Source organism: Phaseolus vulgaris, chromosome 11, assembly GCF_000499845.2.
Source record: "Phaseolus vulgaris cultivar G19833 chromosome 11, P. vulgaris v2.0, whole genome shotgun sequence".
Lineage (NCBI taxonomy): Eukaryota > Viridiplantae > Streptophyta > Magnoliopsida > Fabales > Fabaceae > Phaseolus > Phaseolus vulgaris.
In genome coordinates this window covers 32,695,578-32,701,577 of record NC_023749.2, presented here as the reverse complement: position 1 = coordinate 32,701,577, position 6,000 = coordinate 32,695,578, and the positions used below count along the sequence as shown (strand labels likewise).

Here is a 6,000-nt window from a genome sequence, read left to right as displayed (position 1 = left end):
CTTCATAATAAATGTATATGCTAACTAATTAAAAATAAATAAAATTAATCTTGTAATTGTAAAAGATGTTTATTATTAATTTGAAATTAAAAAATGATAATTAAATAGAAACAAAATACATAAAATGTATACCTAATCTCTGAAGTCATTTTCAAACTATTGAATTTTAAACTCATTGTTTATCTAATATTCTTTTTTATGGTTTTATGTACTTCTCATAATAATGGAAAATAACAATTTATTCATAATAGAAAATAGCAATTTATTTAGTATCACTATCATTTCCAAAAATTTAGAAAAACGTATCCCTACTTCATACTAAATATATATGCTAACTAATTAAAAATAAATTAAATTAAAATTCTAATTGTAAAATGTATTTTTTGTTAATTTTGAATTAAAAATATGATATATTAAAATGAATTTATGATTTGCACATGTATGTCCAAATATGCATCAATATTCTTTTTTATGGTTTTCTGTACTTCTCATTCATAATGAAAAATAAAAATTTATTTAGTATCACTGTCATTTCCAAAAATTTAAAAAAATATATATTTCTACTTCATACTAAATGTATATGCTAACTAATTAAAAATAAATTAAATTAAAATTCTAATTATAAAATGTAATTTTTGTTAATTTGGAATTAAAAATATGATATATTAAAATGAATTTATGATGTGTACATGAATGTTCAAATATGCACCACGCTCTTTATTTGGAATTTTGTTGTTTTTTTTTAGATACTGGTATTTAACCACAAAAATTTGATTGATGTGTTGTCTCGTAAAAGTTTCTAATTTCACATTAAAACGTATACCTAACTCCTAAAGTATTTTTAAAACTCTTGCAGTTTAAACTCATTGTTTACCCATTCTAATCTACTTCTACTTTCTGTATACTTTCTTCTACAAATATTTAATTTTTTATTGTTGTGACTTTCACAATTTATATGTAAAAGAGATAGATTCCAAAATGTCACTTTGCACGGTCCAAACGAACAGGTGCAATGCAAAGTTCTAATCCGAAATGTTTCCAAAAAGACTATCAAATTGGAAAGTGGATGGAAAGAATTATGCAAAAAAACACTCACTTCAGGAGAATGATAAAGTCTGGTAAAAAAAGATAATTTTAATATATTTGAAAGTCATAACTGATTTTAAAACCTGATAAAAAAGATAATTTTTTAATTTTGGTTGGACTTGTGAGCAACAATATAAGTTGTTCAAACATTATTAATATTTATAACTATTATATTTCAGTTTTCTAACTTATGTTTGATTTTTTTTTATTTTATATTTTGTATAAATTTAGTATTTTTAAGTAAAGAAATAACAAATTTATACAAAATACCAAATCACAGAAAAATCAAACATAAGTTAAAAAACTGAAATATAATACACAAATATAATAGTTATAAATATTAATAATGTTTGAACAATCTATATTGTTGTTCACATTAAGTCCACCTAAAATTAAAAAAATTATTTTTTTTATCAGACTTTAAAAACAGTCATGATTTTCAAATATATTAAAATTATCTTTTTTTATAAGACTTTATCATTTTCCTGAAACGAGTGTTCCTTGCATAATTTTTTTCATCCACTTTTCGATTTGACAGTCTTTTTTGAAACATTTCAGATTAGAACTTTACATTACACTTGTTCATTTGAACCGTGCAAAGTGACATTTTAAAATCTATCTTTTTCGTATATATATATATATATATATAAAGTCAATGAACTAGCACCATATGAAAGGAATAAATTTACCCCAATCCTCATAGTCTAGTCGTTCACATAAGTGTCATTTTTTCTCTTATGGGTGATCTTTCATATTTTAACTTGCCGAATATACCTACCATTATTAATTTTCTATATGTTCCAAGAAAAATAATATAAGTTAAAATATTCTAAAAAAACAAGAAACATCATAAGAAATGAGGGTTGAATTGTGTTCTTAGAAAAATTGTAGTTTTTTACTTGTATCATTTGATTGATGATTTGTCACAATGTTTTCACCAACAAAAAAGGTTTTGTGTTCTTAGAAAAATTGTAGTTTTTCACTTGTATCATTTGATTGATGATTTGTCACAATGTTTTCACCAACAAAAATGGTTTTACACGCTTCCAATAACATCTGCATAAATGGATAAGTTCAACACACAACAAATACAATTATATTAAATTTAAAGCATAATTATTCAATAAATATTAAACTGAAAATTTATTAAAATTTGAGTATCATTATTTAAAGACGTTATCTTAGTATCAAACTGAAAATTAATGGTGTAAGAGTGTCAAGTTGTTCTATGACATCTGTCATTAGTTGCAACACTAAAATCTTGAAAAGAGTACACCTTTCACTCAACAATGTCGTTCTGGAATTTGTCCTCCTAACAAATACATGAATTGTATCTCCTGCAAAAATGTGTGTGCAAAATTAAACGAATATTAAAATAGTGTAACAAAAATATTATACTAAAATACTATAATCTTGGATTATTTGAGCATCCAATTTTTTTCTTTTAAAATTCACATATTAGTATATTTATGAATCACAATGATATAAATGAATGAATAAAAGAAAAAGAACTAACCACATATATACATATATATTGAAAAAAAAAGGTATTACAAAATATTAAATATATATATATAGATAGATTTCAAAATTCAAAGTACCGACAAACGAACCATAAACTAAACAGAACATTGTTAGAAAAATAAGGTTTAAATCCTATTAAAAAAAAGTAGTAAAAAATCTAATACAAAATTTGAGAAAAAAAAAAAACAAAAACAATGTCGAAACCAGTTCAGCTCAGAAAAACAATGTCGAAATCCCAAAAAAAATCAAAAGTTGAAAATATAGATGAGAGCGGAAAGAGGTTAAAAAACCTAAAAACTGAGATCCACCAAAAACATTTCCATAGGCAAAATCCTAAAAATATTAAATATATATATATATAGATAGATTTCAAAATTCAAATACCGACAAACGAACCATAAACTAAACAGAACATTGTTAGAAAAAGAAGGTTTAAATCCTATTTAAAAAATGTCGTTAAAAATCTAATACAAAATTTGAGAAAAAAAAAAGAAAATCAATGTCGAAACCAGTTCAGCTCAGGAAAACAATGTCGAAATCCCAAAAAAAATCAAAAGTTGAAAATATAGATGAGAGCGGAAAGAGGTTAAAAAGCCTAAAAACTGAGATCCACCAAAAACATTTCCATAAACAAAATCCTAAACCCTAAAAACATAAGAAACGTCCAAAACATTTTCAGACGGTGAAAAAAGAAAAATATTACCACGAAAAGCGTTATAGAACAAAGAGACGAAGCACAGTTTCAATAAAAACATATCACAATAACCAATGTTCCTTTGACAGGCGTACAAAAACAAAACAAAGATCTTTCGTTGGCGTGGTTGAAGATAGGTGGAACCATTTCTAGGAAAAGGTTAGGATAGAGGATTGGTTAAAACCTAAAACGACGATTGGGTTTGACGGAGAAAAGCACAAAGAGCAAAAGCGCAGAGAGTGAGCATGACAGAGAAAACGAAAACGCACCGTTTGAGAGAAATGAATTATGATTGAGTGGATCAGTCGTCATGTCAATCATAGAGGCCTCAACGTGTTTGCGTGTCGGAAAAAAACAAAAACCCTAGCGAAGCGAAATGGTTGAAAGAGCATGGAGTGTGAGATGAGAAATGGGTAATTTGTGAGGTGAAGCGCCTTGTGCCACCTCCAAACTACTAGGTAGTTTTTCTTCTTCTCGTAAGTTTTTTTTTTTTTTTTTTTAATAAAAATCCTAGAAGTCACACGTGTAAAACTAGGTTGGAAGTAGTTTCTAATTATAATAGATAGATATAAAATAAATGTATTTAAACGCTAGTAACGAATGTATTGTAACATACAAGGGATACATGATAAATGGTGTAGTATCCAAAATTCTACATTGGTTATTTTTATAATTGATCTAGAATGTGACACAAAAAATTAAAGTCTCTCATATTCTATTTAAAACGTCATATTTTCATTAATTGATATAAGTGTCATGTTATATAAAATGTATTTTCACCAGTTTGTATTATTCATTAAAGTTAGTCCTAACTTTATAAATTTTGGATTTTTGTAAAGTATATCTATTTGTCTAAATCAATTTAAATAATCATTGATACTTTCAATATTGTGTCTTTTTAATTAAATCCATCAAACTAATCTTTTTTCTTTTCCAAAGAATTATTCTTAAAAATTTATTTCAAATTATGTTCAATTGTAAATCAAATAAGAACTTAAGGTTGTAAATAATGTGAAAGATTTTTTTTAGTTAATAAACTTTGGAAAATATTTAATTTTCAAATTCTCATTACAATTTCACCACACTATATTTGGTTTCTTGTTGATTGTTGTACTATATATTAATTCCCCAATTCCACCAAGTATTTTATAACATTTAAACAACTCACTAAACAAAGTAAAGAAAAGGGATTCGACAAAAGGTTAATTATAATATTCTAACTTTATTCCCTAATTATTTAAAATTTGTTTTGCAACATAATTTATTTGAAGATTAGTCTGAATTAGGAAATTTTGATTATTTTTCTTATCCGCATGCTCTCATTATTCGTGTTTGTTGAAATATCATTATTTTCTTCTCAAGCATAGCTAATTCATCCCTGTTTGAGTAATTTATTAACCAACAAAAGTATCACTTGAGATAACACATTTAACATTTCATAGTTATTTATTCTTCTTGATTTGATGTCGTTTAACATTTATAAGGTATTACTTGATATCTTGTTGTAAACTTATCTCTAAATCCATATTAAATGCACAAGGTGTTAAAATTATCTCTAAATTTCTATTAAAGGCATAAGGGGATTCCTAACTATACCATTTCTAAGAGGATCGATTTGCCTCTTATTTTCCATTGAAGAATTAATCAAATTTTGACCCAAAAGTCCTACTTTTAAAACAAAAATGGTTTGCGAGTTAGGATTTGTCATGATTTTGATTCCTTTGAATCAATGTCCCTGCTCTAAATACATTATTAACAGAAAATGGAGAAACTCCATTCTAGTGATTATGGTTGAAACAACATGTGTTAATACAAAACTTGTTGATGGACTTGCATTATGATTGTATTTCTTGCATAATCAGATTACAGTTATTGGTAGTTTGTAAATTCTGATTATGATTACATAGATTAATGGACATTATGATTATGTAATCTCATACAAACTTAAACCTACATCTAAAACTAGTAATAAGTTATATACATAAATGCAGCAGACATAGAAGTTTATCAGCAAATGCCTTTGATGAATTTCAGTGCCCTGAACAGCCTGTTGTTAATGAGGCTTCTCAGTGTTCGGCTTTGAACACTTATAGAGAGCATGTCAACCTTTTTCTCACAAGATGGAAGGTATAGAGCAGAAATTATTTCAAGTTCTGTGAAGAAAAAGATAAAAATCTTAACTAAAAATAATTACACAGCTGGTGGGAAACTTCGAACAACGACAATGATGAATTGTCTTTTTTGAAGCATGAGGATATAAATCTCAGTTGGTTCTTTAAAAGCTATGTTCTTCTCACAAACATGACATCATATTCTTAACTGAACCCTGCACTCAGGTGGATTCTATCATTCCTATCTTTTGGAACAAACTCATTGAAGTTATATTCAGGTGAATTGTGATGAGATAGGAGCCATGGCACCAAACGAGAGACAAGGCACATGGTGTTGTAGAGAACTCTCTTCAGAATAAATGTAACATGTTAGAGTACATAATACAAGTCCATCCTCTTTGTGTACGATAAAGAAGGTCTGATGTTGAAACTCATTCAAGGTGGTGGCCATCGGAGACATCATTTATGCAAATGTCATGCAGTGTTGCTTACAATTTGAGGTACAGAGGAGATAAGAAGAGAATCAACATTGAATGAATCATCATATTATTATGATCCACAAGGTGGGACTTGTGTTATCTATTA

At 26.8% G+C, this 6,000-nt stretch overlaps 1 long non-coding RNA gene across 1 annotated transcript; it reads right to left on the bottom strand.

The window, feature by feature from the left end:
• Positions 1-2,216: 2,216 nt before the first annotated feature.
• Positions 2,217-3,746, bottom strand: LOC137823852 (uncharacterized). The gene is made up of 2 exons (XR_011083172.1): positions 3,574-3,746; positions 2,217-2,423 (listed from the first exon to the last, which is right to left on the bottom strand). It is a non-coding gene; the product is annotated as an uncharacterized lncRNA (long non-coding RNA).
• Between the last annotated feature and the right edge of the window lie 2,254 nt (positions 3,747-6,000).